Source organism: Hakea prostrata, chromosome 1 (genome assembly GCF_041222555.1).
Source record: "Hakea prostrata isolate BN-2017 chromosome 1, UWA_Hpros_2, whole genome shotgun sequence".
Taxonomy (NCBI): domain Eukaryota; kingdom Viridiplantae; phylum Streptophyta; class Magnoliopsida; order Proteales; family Proteaceae; genus Hakea; species Hakea prostrata.
The window spans coordinates 57,556,496-57,578,822 of record NC_142600.1 but is presented as its reverse complement, the minus strand read 5'-3'; the positions used below and the strand labels follow the sequence as shown (position 1 = coordinate 57,578,822).

Genomic DNA, 22,327 nt, shown 5'->3' with positions numbered 1-22,327 from the left:
AAACCTTGGTCAAACATGTATAACACTTTATGGTGGGGTCCACAAGTTGGTCACGCGTGCTCCTGGCCTGACTACACGTGGAAGTATTCTAAAGAACCGGATCAAATTTTTCTTTTTTTGGTAGCAAATTAGGGATCAATCGGAGGGATACCAATTTTGCTGAGGTCCTGCGTAATTAATGCGCAGGACCGTCAAGCCGGCTGTCCAATTAGATCGGACGGCTGGCTGCATCCTTCTATTAAAAAAATATAAACCCACTTTTAATGCTTACTTTTTGCTGACAGTTCGGTCCAATGACAAACCAGCGGTTCGAGTTGGGCGGTTCGAGTGGTTTATGTAACTGAAGTATTAGTATTTCATACAAATTTGGTTAATACGTTTTAAAAACACAAAATACAAAACACGTATATACGAATTCAAAAACCAAAACCAGCGGTTCAATTTTGCTTTTCAAAATGTTTTGAAAATACCCAAAACCCATGGCTTTCACCTCGCCCAACTCATTTTACGATTTGGAGCTCTGAAAATCTGGAGAAGAACAGCAAGCCCTCTTGAGAACGAACTCGCTTCCGTTGATCGAAATCAGTTGCTCATCTTGAGGATGAACTCGCTTCATTGATCGCATCTTGGCATCTTGGAGAAGCTTCTGTTTCATTTCAAAATCAAAAGCCTAACAACTCTAAACACAAACTTGCAGAGGAGAAATTTCGGACGAACTTGCAGAGGGAGAAGATGAAGACGAAGACGAACTTGGGGCTTGCAGCTTGACGAAGGCGAACTTGCATGTTCATAGTTTTAGAATCTCCAAGCTTTACTAATTCGGTAGCTAAGGAACCCATTTCTTCACTCTCAAGCTTCGTCACTTGCTGCTTTTCTTCTCCTTCTTGTTGCCCTTCCCAGCTTTACCCAATCCCTACATCTCCATTGCCCGCGCTACATTTCACTTTGGGAAAAAACGAAAAACCTGCGCCTAATTCTCTTGCCCAATCCCTAGCTCTCTCTCGCATACCAGCTTGCAATCTCTCTCGAGGTTTAAATCAGTGGTTGGATCACTGAACTTGTTCAGAGGCTTTCGTTTGGTCGATCAAAAGATAGTTTTAGTTTGCTCGAATCTCTTGATCGCTGAATTAGAAGATAGTTTGCTTTCGTTTGGTCATATCTCTCTTCTCCTTATGGTTTTTGTTTATCTGATTACAAAGAGATCGGGGTGGAAGCCCGACCAAGTATATGGAGGAGAGAAGATCTACTAGTCTGTTAAGGTATGGAATTCATTTTCTCTTTTCGTCTATTTTACTCTCTGTTCGAAGTAAGGAAGTGGCAGAATTACCAGAAATCTGTGATTGCAATTTGTTGATATACATTTTTACTCTCTCTCTCTCTCTCTATATATATATGCTATTTGCTAGCTTCTTGGCCTTGAGTTTAGATCGATTGTTCGTTTTATTGTTTAATTAGGGACGCGTCTTACAGTTCCCAGTTGAAAATCCGTGGCTGTCAAAGGTATCTTATCTTGTTCTATGAGTCTGCTCACCATGAATAAATATAAATTTTTATTTTAAATAATTCTTTTTCCTTTTTCCCCTCATGTTCTTCTCTTGATTCATATTCGGTGACAGATCCAAGATGATAGGGCTGAGTGTTTTCTAGTAAGAGAATTAGTGCTGGATATAATCTATACATTAATTTCGTAAGGATTAAGTGAAATATCTTTGGAAATTTGAGTATTTTTAATATCTTTTGGCATATATTATATATTAGGTGTGAATTTTGTCCTTTTCTAATTGTTCAATCTGAATGATCTTAATTGCTTATGCATTTGGGGCATATGAAACTCCTCCTGGATTTCCAACAACCCAAAATCCCTGTTTGGTAAGTAAAGCTTCAATCTGGAATTCCATTATTAAAGTTAAATTTGGACTATTGTGTTTTGGCTGCAATGATTCATTTAAGATTTCTCTAAGTCAGCATTTACAGGGCCTAGTTCATTTCAAAATCCCATCTGGTATTTTTCTGATGGTGGTTTATCTTTATTGTTACAGGTTGTCAGGTGTTTATTGATTGAGCCATTTCCAGAATCAGCTTTGAATGAACAGGCTGGCAAGATGTTACTTGAAAATTATGAAGAGTATGCTAGGCTTGCCAGGTGAGTGGTTCCAACTTGTTTTGTTTAATGACATGTCATGATGTGTTTGGATTTATTATCTTTCGAATATGAGTTGATACAATATCCTTAATTCTGTGCCCTTGTAGATTATTGTAATTTAAGTTGTTATATGTTTGAGGTTTCAATGACTATTTGTTGCCTCTTCAATTTTCAAAGAGAAATTTCTGATTTATTTGCTTTCGGGGTGACCTTGACAAATTAGAGATTCTTGGATTAACTCTCACCAATCAGTGAAGAGGCTAGACAGTGGGATATTAGCAGAGCTGAAGATTAGACACTGACCAAAGGCATATTTGTCTTCGAGGTCTAGAGCTTTAGGAACAATAAGAACCTGTGCTAACCAGAATAGTTTGTCAATCAACCACTTGCATTTTCTTTTTGACTTCCTTAACAATCTTCACTTACCGCTCCTCGCCCAAGCACCTAGAACAAGACATTCTCGTTGTGTCGGTGGTGTTTTTACATCGTTGATATTCATGCAACATGCACAAATGCATTTTTGATGCCTTTCTTTCCTGTCAAGCAAACAATTGGTTCCCTTCCATGTGTTGGTATATTGCTTCCCATCTCCATTGATTAATTACTTTGTTTGTTGGGTTCTTTCTTTATTTCTCTACAGTCTTTTCCTGAACAGTTGGTTCTTCTAATTAGGGATTTGAAGTTCAAGATGCCAGGGAATTCAATGCTACACACCTAATGCTCACCCTGTTCGATCGATGGTTTTACTCTTACTACACATCTGGTGCCAAATCTCAAATGCTGAATGATTTTGTGTGACTCAAAGGTGAACTTGATGATGACAGTTTTGGGAGCAATCTCTTTCAGACCATTTTCAAAATTCCTCTATTTTCTCTGTGCCTTGGTGAACTCATGAGGCATGTAACAGCATGCAAACTAATGATCCAGATTAAGGTTAGAAGGGTAAATCTTCGTCGACTTATATTCCTTTTCATTGAAGGTCAAGGTGTAAACTTTTTAGTGTAAACAGGAGGTTGAGACCTTTTCACTGGCGTCATTCATTCGGAAAATTTAGTTATGTTCCTTCTGATATGCAGTATATATGGTTGAAGATTAGAAGCTGTACTTTTTCCTACAAAGAATAACCTAGTGCAGGTATGTCGAAATCTGAACCTTGATGACAATCAAATCTATAAGACTTGTGAAGACTTTTTCTCTCTTTTGTTGATTGATAGACTTTTCTATATTGCTTTCTGGTAGTGAACCTTGATGTTCTGTTAAGGAATGTTGGCTTTCTAACTTGGTTTTGGTATTGCCTATGTTTTTGCCATGTATCTGTAGGGCTAAAGTGTTTGGTTAATTTTTCTTATCCTGTTTAATGAATTGATTCTCCATTTTTGCAATGTATGTTTTTCTTTTGTGTGATCTGGGATACAGATTAGAGTCTTTTATCAGTGAATGACCTGTTAACTGTTTGTTTAACTGAGACTTCTCCAATGAAACCCCAATGCAAGTTGGTTAGTTGATGGGCAGCCTCAACTGCATCTTAATTTCTTCATTTTACACTTCAGTGGTGTTGAGGACAGAAGTTAAAAGTGTTTTGCAACAACTTCCTCTTTTCATGTTATGCAAGTTCTGCTTACCTTTAGTTTCTTCCATCTTTGATTTTCATAATAGATTCGGATTTGAATACTCATTTGATTACTGGCTTTTCATTTGTTTCTGCTCTTCCCTGGCTGAGAAGTAAGGCCAAAGCTCTAGGACTCCAAGTAATTCGTAAAACATATCATCATGTATGGAAAGAACAGAGTAGAAAAGAGACAACTGGATTCAGTTGGTTATGTATTAAGGTATGGAACAAGATTCCATGGCTCTCTTTCCTTATACAGCAGTATTCTCTCAAGACGGGTACAAAGACTATGAGTCAGATAAGGATGATCTAAATAAGGTTTATATTAATCATGAGGCTTGACTTTGTATTATGTGTGTTCATTATACAAAATCTGGTTTAAAATAATATTTTGGCTCTTTGGGAATCCAATTAATTGTGGGTTTGATCCTGCTTAATTGAAATGGTTCCAGGTTGGTTCTATAGTTTAAATTGAGGCTTGAGCCTCTCCCCGATGGAAGCTTACCTACCATAAATATTCGATCTGCAATTCTGAAAATATTGACTGATGTAGGTTAACTTTATTGTCATTTGTGTTTACTGATCGCTATGAGTTTGCGCACAAGCTTGGTCATTCAAATAAAATTCTGTGCTGTTGTGCAGTTTCCAATTGATTTAGAACAGTATGATAGGAGGGAGCAGCTCAAGAAAAGTGGTCTAGGGAAGGTGTGGTGCATTTTACAAATTTACAGGCTTGCTATTCTTGCAATGGGAAACATGAGTAGTTAATCTTCTTGTTCTTTTTTTTTTCTTCCACACTAGTCATTATGTTCTTGTCTAGGTCAGATGAGGAGACCACATCAAACAGGAAACTTGCGAAGGATTAAGTCGACAAATGGGTAGGGCAATAAATCCTAAGTTCCTGTGTATGTGGGTATGCTTTGAAAAACCCTTGGTTGCTGTTATGCAACTTCACTTATATAAAATACTTAAGGTTCACCCAACATAAGTTGGAGAAGTCATATGGTCATGGTTGGTGTACGTTACCCACCGGTACCAAAAATTCCAACCCCAAAGTAGTTTAAGTAACTTTTAGGTTCTGCTTTGTATATAATGAAAGTAGAACAAAATGCTAGTTGTTACAGCGAAAAAGGAAAAGTGAATGAAACAAAGCCAGCAAGTGAAATTGGCCATAAATGAAATAAAATTAAAATATTTTACATTAAAAATTTCTATGTGCTAGGATGCAATGCAAAGTTCTGTGTTCCCTGTGTTGGTTCTTTTCCTCCTTTCTGAATGATATTTTTTCATGTAACTTTTACATCAACTTTATTCCAATCAAAGACTCTTGGAAAGTATACTTGTAAAATCTTTATTACAATCCTCTTTGTTGTTGTATTGCTAGAGTGTAGTTTCAGTCTGTTAAGGAAAGAAAGAATCTAATCTGTTGAAAGACTCAAATAAAGTCAAGATCTGAACTAACATATGTGAAGTATGGGCTGAGCTGGACACCAACTAACCACCACGGTTCAATTGCCTGGAAGCATGCAACAGGCTATACAGTCGTTGCTTAATTCTATGGTAAAGATAAAAAATGGTTTGCCATTCTAAGAATAGAATATAGACTTAGGACTATATGTAAAACCCTTTAAATCAAGGGAAGTAAAAGAGAATTTAACAACTGTGCTTTGAAAGAATATCTAAGACAATGACTCCAGCAGTGCCCTGAGCTATTTCGAAATGGATATTTGTTTTAGAAGCACAAAACCAGTTTTTGATTATCTGTAACTAATTCAGGAATGGAAAAATAGAGGTGGTAGTTCAGTTTATAGTTGTGTATGCAGTACCTGGGCAGCAGGTACCCTGTTGGTGTTGCCTTGCATCCCTTAGACATGGCAACAAATATAAGATAGCTGTTGACGCCAATTTAACACAGGGAAATGCAGGGAAGGGAAAGTTTTGGATTGGAGAATATTATAAGCTCATTTTATTTCTTACATGGCCAGAACAAATTAGTGAAATGTCTCTCATATCTCTGTAATTTTGTTAAGTAATGCCGTTTCAGAGTCATTTTTATTTTCATTAAACTCAGGCATATGTTTCATTAAACAGGGAATGAAGAGTCAGCTCGAACTATGGCTTTGACAGCACTGGTTAAGGTTATGCAGGAGTTGGAGTCCTCACACTCCCAGAAAATCCCGTTGGAATTGCAGGTTGCAGGACAAAGTCAAGAAGTTGTAGGGAGACAGACTCAGGAGAATAAGGTGCTCAGCTTGGAGGAAGAGAAAAAAGAAGTGCTAAGGCAGTTCTGCATTTGGATTGACCTGCAACTTTGGTGAAATTTATTTTCTAGAGGAATTGTTCATTAATGGAAGAGTAAAATGCCCCAAGGACTACCTTTGGTTTTTCATTCTTTGCTTGTGGTGCATTGATTGACACTCACAAAATCTTGTTATCCTAACCACAAGTTCAAGAGTTAATGATTAACAAGCAGTTCAGTTTGTTAAAACTCTCAGATTATAATCCATCTAAATGTTCAGGTTATGGTTCTTCATTCTTTGTTGCATTTTCCAGTGAAAGCTTATAAGTGTTACAGACTCTCAATTTTTCACTTTACTTCTTTGGGATGTCAAGATCACATTTGTTGTGTGTATTGGATATGAAGGAGCTTCCTGAATCTAGATTGGCTGAGATGACAATCTTCAGATTTTTCAATTTTTAAATACTCAACTCTTCCACTGAATCTAAGAGATTTCTCTTTTATCAGGTACATCACGGTAAAACATTTTGTCGAAATTTGGCTGGTTCAAATACTATCGAAATAGAAAATTCACCAAAATTGAATTTGGCTTTTCGGAAACCAAAATTTTTTTTAATTAAAAAAAAACTTATACCGGCGTTTTGTAAATGCCAACATTCCGTTCAAATGGGTCATGAATATGCTAAAACGGAATGGTTCATTTTTAAACATAACCTTTCCATTTCAACACCGTGATCAGTCTGATGAAACGAAATGGTTCCTTTTTAAACGGAACCATTCCGTTTCAACACTGTGATCAGTCTGATGAAATGGAATGGTTCTTTTTTAGACGGAATAATTCTGTTTCAACACTGTGATCAGTCTAGTGAAACGGAATGATTCCTTTTGATCAGTCCGTTTCAACACTGTGATCAGTTTGATGAACAGAACCATTCCGTTTCAACACTGTGATCAGTCTAATGAAACGGAATGGTTCCTTTTTAAACGGAATAATTCCGTTTCAACACTGTGATCAGTCTGATGAAACAAACTAGTTCCGTTTCAAAAGGAACCATTCCGTTTCAAATGGAATGGTTCTTTTTGATCAGTCCGTTTCAACACTGTGATCAGTCTAATGAACGGAACCATTCCGTTTGAACACTGTGATCAGTCTAATGAAACTAAATGGTTTCTTTTTAAACGGAACCATTCCGTTTCAACACTGTGATCAGTCTAGTGAAACGGAATGGTTCCTTTTGATCAGTCCGTTTCAACACTGTGATCAGTCTGATGAACGGAACCATTCCGTTTCAACACTGTGATCAGTCTGATGAAACGAAATGGTTCCTTTTTAAACAGAACCATTCCGTTTCAACACTGTGATCAGTCTAGTGAAACGGAATGGTTCCTTTTGATCAGTCCGTTTAAACACTGTGATCAGTCTGATGAACGGAACCATTCCGTTTCAACACTGTGATCAGTCTAGTGAAACAGAATGGTTCCTTTTGATCAGTCCGTTTCAACACTGTGATCAGTCTGATGAACAAAACCATTCCGTTTCACTAGACTGATCACAGTGTTGAAATGGAATGGTTTTGTTCATCGACCGATCACAGTGTTGAAACGGACTGATCAAAAGGAACCATTCCATTTGAAACGGAACATAAGAGTTTAATTTTATTACCATTTGAAACTGATCACAGTTTTTTTTTTGCGGCGTTTTGGAAATGCCGTAGTAGACATAAGAGTTTAACTTTATTACCATCATTTTTAATAAATGCCATTATATGCTACTTATCCTGGTGTTTTTAATAAACGGCGTCATATGTTACCTATGCCGATGTTTGAAAAACGCCGGGATAATTTTTTTAGTTAAAAAAAAAAATTGGTTCCAAAAAGCCAAATTCAATTTTACAAATGAAGATCCAATTCCATCAATCCAAATTCAATTTTACATATGAAGTACACTATTTAACAGGAAAGCTCTGCTTTATCCCTACTTTACAATTTTCATTTTTATACTTGCTCTCCAGTGAGCTTCTTCACCATAGATAATATCAACTCCATATCATCACTTCTCCTCCAACTTACTCCAAGTGAAGGCACTTTCTTTTCCCTCTCAACAAGACTCTGAGCACTCAAAACAAACCTGAGGGGAAAGAATCCGACGTTTTGTTATGCACTGAGAAGTAAATGTCATCGATCCAATATGCATAGTGCAATGGTACAAAAAAGTACAGCCACTGAAGAAATGAGGCATAACTGCATTGGTTCATTTGCAGTCATGAATATCCATCCAATTTGCTGATATCAAAATTTTACATTATAGAGAAAAAACCAGCTTTTTTCCCATAGTACTGAAGAAAAACTCAATAAAACAATAAAATAATATAAAAACCAATAACATTACGTTTACCAGAATATGATGAATCTCAGATACCTCTGATATAAAATATTATATTACAAAAACAAAACCTGTATGTGATATAATATTCAGAATAGACATCACAGATTTTCTAGAACTAGGTTTCACAACAGTTAAAGCCTCCAAACCCTGGAAAAAAAAGTTAAAGGTAAACATCTAAGCTAAACCAAGGGAATGTCACTGCAGCATAGGTAAAACAAAAACTCTAGTAGGACTAGGAAGTCTCAAACTTGGATCAGGCTTACGGGGGAGTCTTGAGAATTATGTGGAATACATAAGAGTGAAATAGACATCACAGCAATGAACAGAATCATATGGCTCACGGAACCAGAACTGGAGAATTTAGTCTCCCAAATCTGAGTCATAATATGTGTTAGAATGTTAATGTTTGTGCCCTACTAAACAGCTCTAACTTTTGGGCAAGGTGGACCAGAGCCAGGAGGCCGCATATTTGATCCTTTCTAACTTGTAATTGTCAGGGGTTCATGTTGTTTGTTGTCATGCCCCCCTTTGTTACCACATGTAAAGCTGCCTGTATATCGCCCAGCACTTGGAGGTGTTGTGTTGAAATACATTGCTAAGGCACAAGCTTTTAAGATTAGCAGTTGTAACTAGTTGGATTGGTTCAAAACTCTGGTCGAGTAACCCACTGGTGCAAGGAACAGTCTTCCAAATCTGGAACAAAATCCAACTTTTAGATCAGCTGATCTAGCCTTGGACAGAAAATAGAAATTTGCCAAGTCAGTGTCAGAAACTGTGAAATAATAGTAAACTTATAGCAGAAATAGAAGTTCAGTTGGGACCATGAAAGCTGCTTACAGTGAGTTATAACCATTAGACAAGTGAATCTGACCTAATGGATAGAATATGATTTGAGAGAGTCAGCAATTCTAGAAAGAAATGCTATTAAACAAAAACCTACTGGACTGAGAGAAGAGAGGGAAGAGAGCCAGAAACAGTTTGGAAAAAGGTCTGACGGTGACTGACCTGATAACCTGAGCCAATGACCTCCATACAAGCCAAAAAAGCAACCACCGTCTTGCCACACCCAACATCACCCTAATAAGGAATTTATTTCCATTTTGAAAAAAAAAATTAGTGGCTCAAATGATTAACAATACATTATATTTCTAATAAACAACACCAACTCAATGCAACAAGCCTTGTCCCAATTAAATAGTGTTGGTGACATGGATTTTAGCCTTCCAATCAATTCTATTTGAGGTCATACAAGATACAAGGCCTAAGCTATGCATATCCTTTCTCATCACTTTCCTTAAGATTATTTTAGGTCTGCCCTTAGTTCTTCTAATTCCTTCAATCTGAATTAAATCGTTACTTCATACAGGACATCTAAGGCCTCTGTTGAACGTGATCATGCCCCCTGAAACGACTTTCTTGTAGCTTATCATTTATCGAAGCTACTCCCTCACCAGCTCTAATATGATCATTCATTATCTTATTCTTCCTAGTTTTGTCAGTCATCCATCTTAGAATCTTTATTTCTGCTACACTAAGTTTTTCTATATGATGCTTCATAACAGTCCAACACTTTGCATCATACACATAGCTGGTTGTACGATGGTTTTATAGAATTTTCTTTTGAGCTTTAAAGGAATACGTCGATCACACAAGCCCCGGACAAACCTCTCCACTTTATCCATCCCATTTTAATTTTTTGGGAAACATCATCCGCTATATCACCTTTTTTATTTGTGGTTGAGCCAAAGTACCTAAAATGATAGTTCATGGGATCTCCTCATCAAGTTTCACCACCTCGTCATCCTCCCTACCATGACCAAAGGTCTGAATCCTTCCAACATAAACAATGAGATGCAGCATCTAATAAAATCCTCAGCAACTTATTCTCCTATCAAAAAGAGTGCTGAAGTTTTCTTTTTCTCCCGCTCCAACACATTGCTCCATAATAAATGCCCCTTCTCACCAAAATGAACATGGTCAAAAGAAAGAAACTTGTTGATTTCTGAATCCTCCAGTTGTATGCTAGATATAATGGAAAAATTGAGAATTTTTGTGACAAGAAGTCCTATGAAAACGCAAGTAACATCAGCCATTCAAAAACACAATAGTTTCAAGATTCAAATTGAAATAATTGCAAAAAAAATCTGAGATTGACAGGGGACAAGTCAACTCAGGGATACTTGATTTGAATAACCAATAAAGGAGTATTTCACAGCTTTAGTCTTTGATGGGAGATACTGATATTTTATATCCAAATCTCTGGGTAACTTTACCAGATTATTTTCTAGCTAAACCAATTTTCTGAGGCTGTATAGAACTAAAAGTAACATGCAGTCATGTGAATACCTGATGAATACATAGTTACGTAATCAGTGGAGATGGTTAATAGATAAACAAAATAATTAAAATTAAAAAAAAAAAAACTAAGGTTTTTCCACGTGGGGGCTCACTAGTATATCATGATTCAAGAAATAATCAAGGTATGGTGGTAAGTATAAACTATTCATGCCTCAATTATTAATATAGGTTACTTGATTAGTTAAATCCTTTTTCTGTTTTTCTTTTCTTTTTTCCTTCAGTTTTTTTTTTTCTAATTTTATTATTATTTTTATTTTTTTTTGGGGGGGGGGGGTTGTGAATGTGGAGAGAGGCAAAGGTTCATTTGAGGGGAATGGGAAGAAATCAAATAAAATGTTGCAGAAAATGTACAACCTGCAGAAGCCGGTACATTGGGACCTGGCTGTTTGAGATCCCAAATAATTTCTGAAGCTGCATTTAACTGGCTAGGAGTAAGGGAATATGGATGTGTTTTTAACAGTATCTTTGTGAGACTGGACCATTCTTCCACACGAAGAACATCTGATTCATTTCCCCGGTACTTAGCCAACAAACCATCTTTCTCTATCCGTGTACCAAGTGCATCAAGCATTTGAAAGAGTCTTCCCAACTGAAAACAAGAATTAATATGAAAGGTTACAAGAGATAAAAGTACATGAATCCGAAACATAAAATCGTAATTACATCAACTGTATAACACCATGAGGTTTAGCACAAACAGAGATACCACCAAAATCTCTAAAATATAATCAGTACATTCCCTATTGCCTCATTTCCATCATGAAATACTTTTTTTAGATGAATAAATAAATATATTAAAGAAAAGAACACAAGAGAACAAGATCTTTAAGAAGAAGACCGAAAAGAAGAACTAAGGCCCCAGGATAGGGTCCTAGGGAGGTTGCTGCCAAGGTGTGGCAGCACGGGAATGGGGTGGGGGTGCTTGCACAGAACAGGGGAGGGGCGGGGAGGGTCTTTTTCTTTTTCTTTTGGTTGGGGGGGGGGTGTCACACCCCGCCCGCGCCCGGTTCCCGCCCGAAGTGGGTGGATGTCCGGATCCATGGTTTTAGTCTATCAATAATAATAAATACAAATACATGAATCAAGAGAGAATAATACAATAATCAATAGGTTCGAGTCAAATACTCAATAAAAATCGCGACAAAGAGGAAATCAGAATCAGTAATATCGAGTTCACAGCAATAAGTAACTAAATAGTCTTCATCTTGGGAGGCTTATGTTGCAAGTTCATGTATTTTCTTTGAATGGCTTGGGCTCTTTCATCGAATCATCTCCAACTTGATGTTGTGAACCATTGTCGTTTATATAATACATACTGAGGAATAGTTCAACGAACTCGTAGGAACAGCAATTCTCATATATTGTCAATACAATCACGAATGCACATATGAAATGATATGGATATATGCGAAATATGAATGCTACTAAGATCTAACTATGCAAGTCTCTATGTGAATGCTTTAAGATATACACCAGCCTCCTCTGGGTAAGTCTCATCACTCATCGGGTGGTTACCTCTGTAGGATCTGGGCAAGGTAATCACACGCTCTCCATGGTGGGGTTATCAACTCTCTCTACCACGACCATTGGAATGATCTGGCGCTGTCGGGTTTCTAATCAATGCAAGGTCATTGGTAACATACTATATGAAGTCCAGATACTTCCCTATGGCAAACCAACTCGGTTCGTATCCTTCGAACCTAGGAGTAAGAATCCTCACGTGCTACCTCTGTTGGACTCCACTCCTTAACCCTATGGTATCCACATATTATTGGGCGGATGCTCTCATGACTCCTACACACCGGTCCGTTCTAGGAGTCCATGAGCCAACCCTAACATATGCAACCCTACCATTACATGACCAATAGTGGACCACGAGTCTCGAGGATGGTTGCTGTTGGATGAAACATAGTCACGTCACCATTGTCACGGGTCACCGGCTTCATTCCCGCGAAGGGTAATAGCATGTGGGGTACCTAGCCTGCAATTCTAGACTCCTAGTATGTCATCAAGTAATCATGATATCTGGAGACATCGCAGCATGTGTCCCATTCCACGCTTCGATATCCCGCCAAGATATCCAATGAATACCCTTCATCACAATCACACTACAACACTCTTTATCATACATGAGCAGTTGTGCAATATCATGAAAGATGAAGTACATCGAGAATACCACAACGCAAGTGTACAATAAGATTCACATACTTTATACAATTCGCAGTTCATGATCAAAGAATAGTAAATAGACACGAATCATCATGTATATGTAATTGCATATAAATAAGAATCATGTCCTTACTGTAATTTAGTAGAGTCCTCTAACTTGAATCCAAAACTATTATAAGACTTTTATTTGAAGCGAGAACACCTAGGCATGGTTACAAGTGTATAAGAGTCAGTCAAACAATTCAAAATCAAACCTACACGTTCTTGAAACGCGTTGCTTGTGGCGGTTCTTGTTACCTCATTTTCAGTTTCAACTCAAAATCGGACTTTTTATCATCGATTTCAATCGTTTGGGATGATCTTAGTCCAAATTCAAGCTTAATAAGTCTACAACAAGGGGTACAGAAACCCTAGAATTAACAAGATTTATTACCAAATATTCCTTGATGGGATCCATCCATTAAACAAATGCGGATTCGTTTGACGGATCTCATCAAGAATATTGAAAAGAGATACACAAATCAATTGGGTAACCACTAACAAAATGGGGATGGGTTCATATCAATCGAGGTTAAAAAGAGAATAAGATGAGATTCATTACCTTAATAGAATCACCAAGAATAGAAGAAAGGTTTCATATCATTAACGCCTTGACCTAATCCGATTCCTGCCTATGAAAATAGCAATCCCAACATAATAATCGTTAATGGCGGATGTATTTATACAGCGGGGATGGCATTTTCGGAACTCGCTTGGCGTCGCTTGTTTAATCAACGACTAGTAACCGCCCCAAGTATATTGCTATAAGGTGCTTTGCTCATGGGTTGAAGACCAAGTACAACCTAACCCAAATGAAGAATGGGGAGATCTAGTCCAAAATCAATCATAATAGGTTTGTAAAAGAGGTTAGGTTTCATCATAACATATGGCTCATGAAAGGTTATGATCACGGAGAGAGGGAATGATTGTTATCAAAAATAACAGAATCATAGGAAATCTAGTTTATGTTAAACATTACCCATGAGGTTTCCACTGGAAGGTTCGAGGTTTCGAAAGATCATTGGTTAGGGTTAAGGTTTCGAATCTATTAGTTAGGGTTAGATCATGATGATGATCTAGATCTCAAAGAATGAATGAGATCTGGAATGATGGTTGCAGATGATCATCTTCTTCGATCTCAAAGAACAAGAGCGAAGAAGAATAATTAGAAATCCTAATTAGGTTAAACATGGATCATGAAGAAAATATAGTGATCAAGTTTAGGTAAACACAAATATCACCAAGGAAGAAACAAAAATGCACAATCTGAAGTGTTGGAAGTTTCAACAAATAAAAGACAATAGGGTTTCATATATGTTACCTCTCATGAGAGTTGTTACCTCCATGAGAGTTACCCATAATTAATTCTCATAAAACACCAGATAGATAAGGACATCTCTTAGTATTTCAAAATAAAGTGGAATTAGGAGGGTCTACTAATGAGAAAATAGGTTCTCATTAGTGGAAACAATTCAAATCATACAATTGGATTTACTAACGAATCCATGTATCCACAAAAGCTAGAGAATAAGATTCACCCTTAGGGTAGGTTTACAATCAGAGGTTTTGGGGAGGGTCCTGATTAATAGAAAATAAGGGTTCCAATTGTTCCAAAGAAAACAGGATCAACTCATCAATCATGAGACCAGGAAGGTCTGGTATTTGAGACCTTCCCACAATATAGATGGTAGGATTAGTATTATTAGAGCTTTGGTGGAATCAAATTCGGATCTCCCATATGGCTTCAAGATCATAGAGTGAATTGGAATTCACTCTAGGGCTAAAAGAATTAAAGAAGAGGCATTGAATACCAACATTTTAGAAGAGAACCGATGAAGAAATCGAAGAGATGCTTGAGGATCTTTCTTGGCCGAAGGAGAGGTTATAGGGATCTTCCCACGTTCTCCCAAGGCTTAGAAACAGTTGAGAGTGAAACACTGGAGTTCCCCCTTTTAAATAGCCAAAGAGTTCAAGAGTTCTGGGTTTCACCAACCGCCAACCGACCCGATGGTTGATTGGTTGCAAAGAGGAAGTTCAAAGGTCGATCCCACACTATCTAGAGGTTTAGAAACATGGTGGGAATAGTTTACCACGAAATTAAAGGAAATAAAGCTTTGAAAACCTTCAAAACAGATATTTACCAAAATGCCATTGCCGACTGTTCAAAAATAGGGATTTAATAGGCTAAACTTCAATATTTTTGGATGGGCTTCTTTCAACACATCATACTACTTACCTAGTATGGAGGGATGTCTTCAAACCAGGTCCAACTAAGCTTTAGGTCCACCAACCAAGTTCTTCTTCACAAATAAATAGTTCAACACCAAATCAAGTAAGGTTTCCATAAGGAAACACCATCATCAATATCTATGGGTTTTGGGTCAAACACCATATCTTCTCCTGAGACGGCCCACAAAGACATCTTCCTCATTTTCAAAGATAGTGACACTGAAATCACGGTCAAACTTCAAAGTCAACATTAAACAAACCCTACTTCCGCAGAACAGATCGGGTTTCCGGCCAGATTTGGGCTGGGTGTCCCAGGGGGGGGTAGGGGGAAGGTGAGAGAGGGGCTGGAGCTTGCTGGGATTGAAGGAAAAGGAAAGGGAATCAACTGCGATGGAGAGAGAGAGAGAGAGGGGAATGGGTTAGGGCTTGCTGTACTTGCTTGGAACTTGTGAATATTTGCTGGAATTTTCTGAAAAAAGATGCTAGACAAAGTTGCTGATCATTGAAGAAGAAAGCTTTACTTAAAATTTGCCATGGCCCCCTCACACAGGAACCACGGTTCTCAATTTCAATATTCTTGTTCAAATAATCAAACTTAAGAAACTCACAAAGGAAGAATAGGCTATTTATAGTCTACTAAAAGACTCTAAACCTAAGTCGGACTCATTTATGGATTAGGATCCCATTTCATTGAATCACAACTGACCAAATAAATAATAAAAGATTTAATGGACTACAATTGACCCATGCTGAAATAAAATCCTAATTAACAAAAGAATCTAATTGACACATGCTAAATTCAAACCTATTCAACTCGAACGTGACTTCCTAACTGACTGAAACTCTTCAGAAAAAAAAAGAGAAAATTCTGAAAATAAAACCAAGCAATTTTTAGGGCTGGTTTTGACCAAAATACCCTCTTTAGGGTTCGGTTAGGCCTAGATGGGCCCACTTCAGGGTTTTGGCCAAGGGGGGGTCAACCCGATTCACAACACCTTTATTCGAGGCTACATCACTTAGCTAGTTAGCTTAGGTTTTTCGAATATAGAATAACCTTTTTCTCCTTCTTTTGGGGTTGAGGGGGACTGGGAGGACAAGTAATAAGAGGAGAGGCCTAATAACCAAGAACACAAAGAAGAAACACATCAATATATTGCATATTGAAGATTACCTGAAGATAAAAAAAAGTCATCAAATATTAGCCGTCTGCGAGCTAAATCAGCTTCTTTCAAATCCTTTGGATGATGGATCCCCTTGTATGCCTACAGCAACAATAAGCAAGAGATTAGCCCCCCAAGTGTAACATGTCGATAGTGATGAACAACATTTTTTTAGGATGAATAAATAATTTCATTACCAAAAGGAAGGGGGAAAAAAGAAAAAGGGGGAGGGTGGGGGGTGGGGGTGGGGGGAGGGAGTGAACAACGGGAGCCAAGTACAAGGTCCTGCCAAATAGTGGCAATGACCAGAAAAGAGGAGGAAAAAGGAGCCACCAACCAAAGGCAACCACAACTGAAAAAAAATTCTTGATCGGTACATGTCTTGGATGAAACCATGCAAGGATCATGTAGAAGAAACTGAAAAAGAAATGCAATTGTAATCAAAATGATTCAAGAACTAGTAAATGAGTGAACGCATGCATGTATAACTGGCATGGGATTTGTGTATGCATATGCACTAACCCAATGAGACTAATCCTTTCCAGTAGGGGTTCACATACTAGATGAGGACACATCCAACACCTTGCCTGAAGTTCATAAGGTAGGTTCCCCAAAAGCTCAGGAACACCAAGACCAATGATGCAAGACAAATCCTTGTCTTAAGTTCATGAGAGATAATCCCCCCCAACTTCAGGAATGTTTCCCCCAAAGTTTGTGATCACAACCATTCAATCAACCGAGTCTTTTGCCTCAATCTTGTGCAGGCTACAGTCACACAATTTTCTCTTTGGCTTCTTCACTTACGTAGCTTTTTCTATGATACGCACCTCTCAAGGAAACGAGAAGACCAATCAGAAAAAGATCAAATGCTAAAAAAATGAAAGCAAATACACCAACTCATCGATAAACAGAGCAACCATATAATAGGAACATAGACATGCCTAACGTCATCTTGATTTTTGGCTCAATGCTACATTCGTGCATATCAATAAGCGCCACCAACTAATATGTAATTTCCTCCATAGAACCTGACCAAAGAATATGAGATCATTATTTCCTAGCTTTCATACTTTTATCTCATGACCAAACTCCAAACTTTCTTGAAAGGAACATACATTTGGTTGATGTTAAAAGTAGGCTCCCAAAGTGAACTCAAAAACATGAAAGCATAGGACAAAGTCCACAAGACTCATCGTTTTCCTTTTCCTCCAAATAGTCAAATCATAAGCCAAAAAGATGTGTCTCTTTACCATCTTTAGCTTCGTTTTGGTTCATCACAAGATTGATTTTTCCTCCCCAAACCCAAAAATACATAAAGATTTTGGCTTCAGAGGCCAAAGGACTCCATGCATTTTATTAACCCATAAAATGAATGCAAAAGACTCTCTTTAAAATTACAGAGACTATTAAGAGGCCCAATAAAACTTTTTCATGAATAAAACAGAACCAACATGCATTAAAGTTTAAAAACGAAATAGGATGTTCTTTCAAATCAAAAGAGAAACAACAAAGGGGATTAGAATACAAATTAAAAAGGAAACGATGGTAAAAGCAGTGGAAGGGGTCGAAAAAGCCAAAGAAAAGCCACAATCCAAAGAGGGAATAGAGAGAGTAAAAGAATGATGGATTTATTAATAAAGCCAGAAGGTAGAAGAGCCCGAAGCCACACAAGAATAAAAACAAGCAGATAGAGAGCATTACTCCTTCTGTGCAAGTGCCACTCATTTCGGTTGCAGGCTTTTGAGGGCCCGTCTTTATCTCTCTCCTCTCGTCTTCTGATCTTCTTTGTCTTCCACACCTCCTCTTCGGCTGCTTCTCTGCAATCATCACAAACGAAATATCTGGAAAATATCAGCACTATCCCCTCCCCAACATGGATAACATTTTGAAAATCCAAAATTTATGGTTTGGATTGATTCCTCAATTCTATCTCTGCAAATCTCTCTTAGATTGTTGTAGATTGAGGGTCTTTGGTAAGCTGTAAGGAAATCATACTAAGGTAAAAACAGGGGAGAACCCAAAATAGAGAATGGAAAGTATGTTTAACTTCATAACATATTTATAATTAATTCAGGATGACACTCAGCTAATCGAGCTGTTGCTTATGCACAGTTATGAGGACAAGGAAGGGTGATTAACCATTCTCATACTAAGTATATCAGAAGAAATTACCTGAGATAACTGGAGCAGCTTGTTCAGATGTTGAGTCCTAGCCTTGTTGTAGATACAATTTGGTGACTTAAATAGCCTTTGCAAAAAGGATACACGTGCAAATATTTAACCCCATCGTATTGAAGATGCCATAGCACATAACCATTGTTACTATTATGCCAACTCAATAAGTTCAGTCAACATCATATGAAGAAACAAGAATGGTAAGGAAAATAGCATTTTCCAGATGAATCACGGCTAGAACTATTCCAAAATATTTACATATAGGAGTCACATTAAAGAGGTGAAGGCTAGAAAATTTGGTCCTACTAATGATCAAATAAATAATTCTTTATATGATCTACAATGTTCAACTGAAAAAATTCCAAAATTAGACAGGGATAAAGAAAATCCAGTATTGTCACTTAAAACTTTAAATCTCTTACAATTGGAGATAACCAAGGCTAGTTTAATATCATATTGTTCAAATGAAACTAAAAGAAAATGCACAGATGGTCTCATCAATATTCAGTCAGTTTGAACTTTGATGAACCAACTCACATGGTAAAATAAAACCCCCAACTAAAATGTGCAAGACTAGTTTACACATTAATTTTTATGCCATCCAGAGTTTGAGGGGAACCCAAAATGTTATTCAAATCAATATCACTAAGGTCCCTTAAGAAAAAGGGCTACCAGATCAAAATCTCATCTAGCAACACAGCTTCTAATAAATAAAAACTTCTCTGCCATGATTCTATCATGTCCTGAGGAAAGTTCAGACCTCTTTACTTACGGATGATCTCTTCTGACAACAATGAAGAGAAAAAGCCATCAAACCAGACTGTCAACAAGCGTAAGCCCATGCATCAAACCTTTAGTTCAACATTCTGTTTTGAAGTCCTGAACCCTGAGCTTATATTTGATCACAACAGCCCCAGAGAAGGGGCAACGAGCTCCATCAGCTTACAATCCCTTCATCAAGTAAGAATAGTTAGTCATAAAATTTCATTTTTGCTGTTTTTGAACTTCATTAGTTTACAGTATTAAACTTTAATTGCTAATCTTAGAATTGAACGCTAACTGACAGAGAAGAGATACAGAGACTGAAAGCTAGAGAACCCAAGATCACCCACAAAGAAGCCTTCAGTACAGCTGCCAAAAATGTAAGTGATGTTTAAGCTGAATAAAATGCTTCTCTTTCCTTGATAAAACTCATAAACACAAAACTGAGATTGTTGTATCCATTTCAGATATAGACTCTTAAGAGTGTATTGTGAAATCTGATTCTTCTCTATTTTCAACTTCAAATGCGTTCTAAACCAAATAATTTTCTTGGAATACATACCAAACATGTTTTGATTGTGTTAGACTGTTTACAGTGGGCCTATATATTTCCATCGAATTGAGTACAAAAGAGATGGAGAGAGGAGCACTCAAGAAAAGGGAAAAGTGACAAAGAATCTGGATGTTGACGAGCTAAAAGCTTGTTCATGAAAGAAAACTCTTTGAAAATCAGACATTGAAGAATGACTAACAGAAACTCAAACATCGTTGAAAATCCTCCACTAAGGCACAAAACCACACCTTCGAAGAATTGCACTTCCGTATGAATCCTATCAAATGTAAAAGCATACACAAAAGAGATTGGGAGAGATGATGGATACCTGAATTTGAAGGATATCGCCTAGAACAAGAGGATTCGAGGTTGACCTAGAACAAGAGTTGGGGCTTTTGATTTTGAAATGAAACACGAGTTCAACTCGTCTTCTCCTCTGCTTCTTCTTCTTCCAATGACAGACAGATCTTCTCAAGCTTCTCCAAGATGCGATCAACGGAAGCGAGTTCGTTCTCAAGAGGGCTTGATGTTCTTCTTCTTCTCCAGATTTTCAGAGCTCCAAATCGTAAAATGAGTTGGGCGGGTGACTGCCATGGGTTTTGGGTATTTTCAAAACATTTTGAAAAGCAAAATTGAACCGCTGGTTTTGGTTTTTGAATTCGTATATACGTATTTTGTTTGTTGTGTTTTTAAAACGTATTAACCAAACTTGTATGAAATACCAATACTTCAGTTACATAAATCACTCAAACCGCCCAACTCGAACTGCTGGTTTGTCATTGGACCTATCTGTCAGCAAAAAGTAAGCATTAAAGGTGGGTTTATATTTTTTTAATAGAAAGATGCAGCTAGCCGTCCGATCTAATCGGACGGTCGGCTTGACGGTCCTGCGCATTAATTACGCAGGACCTCAGCAAAATTGCTTACTACATTGGTAATGAGGATATAATTTATTTTTATTAATTTTCTACAAAACATGATCATGTTTTTAAAAATTTGACACGTGTCAAGTATTCATCCATGTGGATTAGAATTAATTCCTCTCCATATGGGTGGAGGGTCCAGACTCAAATCAGGGCGAGGATCAGAACCAGAATTAGAGTCAAGATAAGGGCCAGAATTAGGGCCAAGATTAGGGCTAGAATTAGGGCTAAAATCAGGGCCAGGATCAGGGTCAGAATCAGGGCTAAAATCAGGGACGGGCCGGGACGGGCCAAAGAGTAATCCCAGGCCTGCCCTTGGCCCTAATTCAGGGCCAGAATATTTGGCCCTAACCCGCCTTTAGGGCCAAAATATTTAGTCTAAACCCTATTTGGGCTTAGGGTGGGTCAGGGCCGCCAGGGCCAAACTTGCACCCCTAATTGATGTAGTCATTCTGATTATCTAGAAAGAATGCTTCTTGTCATTAGTTTTTGGGAAAATTATATATAGATTTCTTATGTTTGTAATAAATTATATTTAATATTCTTAAAAAAAAAAAATCAATTAGGCTGCATTTGTTAGCAAATGTGGGGTGGGAAAAAAAACGTGTGGGCCCCATGTGCAGTGGGGTGAGGGAGAAGTAAAGAAAATGAAGGGATTTTGTAGAAAAATGTTAATTGTGGATCTCACATTTTATTTTCTACAAAGTTTCACAAATTTTGTAGGGTTTTGAAAAGGCTTGGGGTGGGAACATTGGGTTACCACATCACTAGACAAGTTTCCTTAATTTAAGAAAACTTGCTCTAACGTTCTCACTCCAAGCAACCAAACAATCTACATTTTTAGGATTTAAAGGAAAAGTAGGAAAATTTTATTTTTTTCAAGAATTTTCCCACCCCTTTTTTCCATCCTATTTTTATTCCAACGTAGTCTTATAAATGCACTAGAATTGTCCACTTTTAATTTTTAATTTTTAATAATAAAACTGTAATAAATTTTAATAAATATACTTGGCTATAAACAAAAGGAGTTTATATGTACAATGATTAATTAGACAAAAGTTGCAAGTGGTTGCTCTGGAAAAAGATTTTGGGGTATTTTTCATCTGGACCCCTGAGGTTTGATCTATGTCACTTTTAGTCCAAATAAATAAACACTTTGCATCTGCCTCCCCTGAGGTATCCAATAGGATCATTAAAGGACAAATTGTAATTTTTATGACCAAATTACCCTCGTATATATTCTTCCTTTACCACCTTCTTCTACTCCAATGATCAATTAGAAAAATGCCTTTGAAACCCTTTCGTCCAAACCCTAATCCAAACCTAGATTAGACATTGAGGAGCAAAACATTTTTACTCGCTGTTACCATCTACCGTCAGAAATCATATATTTCTCCAAGTCGGCTGGAGACAATCGCTAAAGAAGACACATCGAATGGGTTCAGAGCCTCCTCCAAAAGAGAAGGCAATTGCCTTCTCTTTTGCTTTTCTTTTTCTTTATATGGTCCTTTGCTTTCGTATACAGAGAAGTAACTTTGAAGCTGAAAACTTCCATTAATGAGAGAATTTAGCTTGTGAATTA

At 37.4% G+C, this 22,327-nt stretch overlaps 3 long non-coding RNA genes across 6 annotated transcripts; 1 reads left to right on the top strand and 2 right to left on the bottom strand.

Moving 5' to 3' along the window:
- The first annotated feature begins 495 nt into the window (after positions 1-495).
- Positions 496-6,266, top strand: LOC149029186 (uncharacterized). 2 transcript variants are annotated; one of them, XR_016170914.1, is made up of 5 exons: positions 496-1,259; positions 2,040-2,143; positions 2,816-4,301; positions 4,395-4,630; positions 5,844-6,266. It is a non-coding gene; the product is annotated as an uncharacterized LOC149029186 (long non-coding RNA). The 2 variants fall into 2 exon arrangements; XR_016170913.1 differs by having other exon boundaries at positions 2,816-4,630.
- Positions 6,267-7,882: 1,616 nt separating this feature from the next.
- Positions 7,883-17,111, bottom strand: LOC149029185 (uncharacterized). Of its 3 annotated transcripts, XR_016170916.1 has the most exons (5): positions 16,855-17,111; positions 16,344-16,434; positions 11,090-11,324; positions 9,383-9,454; positions 8,646-9,070 (listed from the first exon to the last, which is right to left on the bottom strand). It is a non-coding gene; the product is annotated as an uncharacterized LOC149029185 (long non-coding RNA). The 3 variants fall into 3 exon arrangements; XR_016170917.1 differs by lacking the exons at positions 8,646-9,070; positions 16,855-17,111 and adding an exon at positions 7,883-8,119 and having other exon boundaries at positions 16,344-16,533; XR_016170915.1 differs by lacking the exon at positions 16,855-17,111 and having other exon boundaries at positions 16,344-16,533.
- A 36-nt stretch (positions 17,112-17,147) lies between these two features.
- Positions 17,148-20,448, bottom strand: LOC149029184 (uncharacterized). The gene is made up of 3 exons (XR_016170905.1): positions 20,151-20,448; positions 18,505-19,458; positions 17,148-18,149 (listed from the first exon to the last, which is right to left on the bottom strand). It is a non-coding gene; the product is annotated as an uncharacterized LOC149029184 (long non-coding RNA).
- Between the last annotated feature and the right edge of the window lie 1,879 nt (positions 20,449-22,327).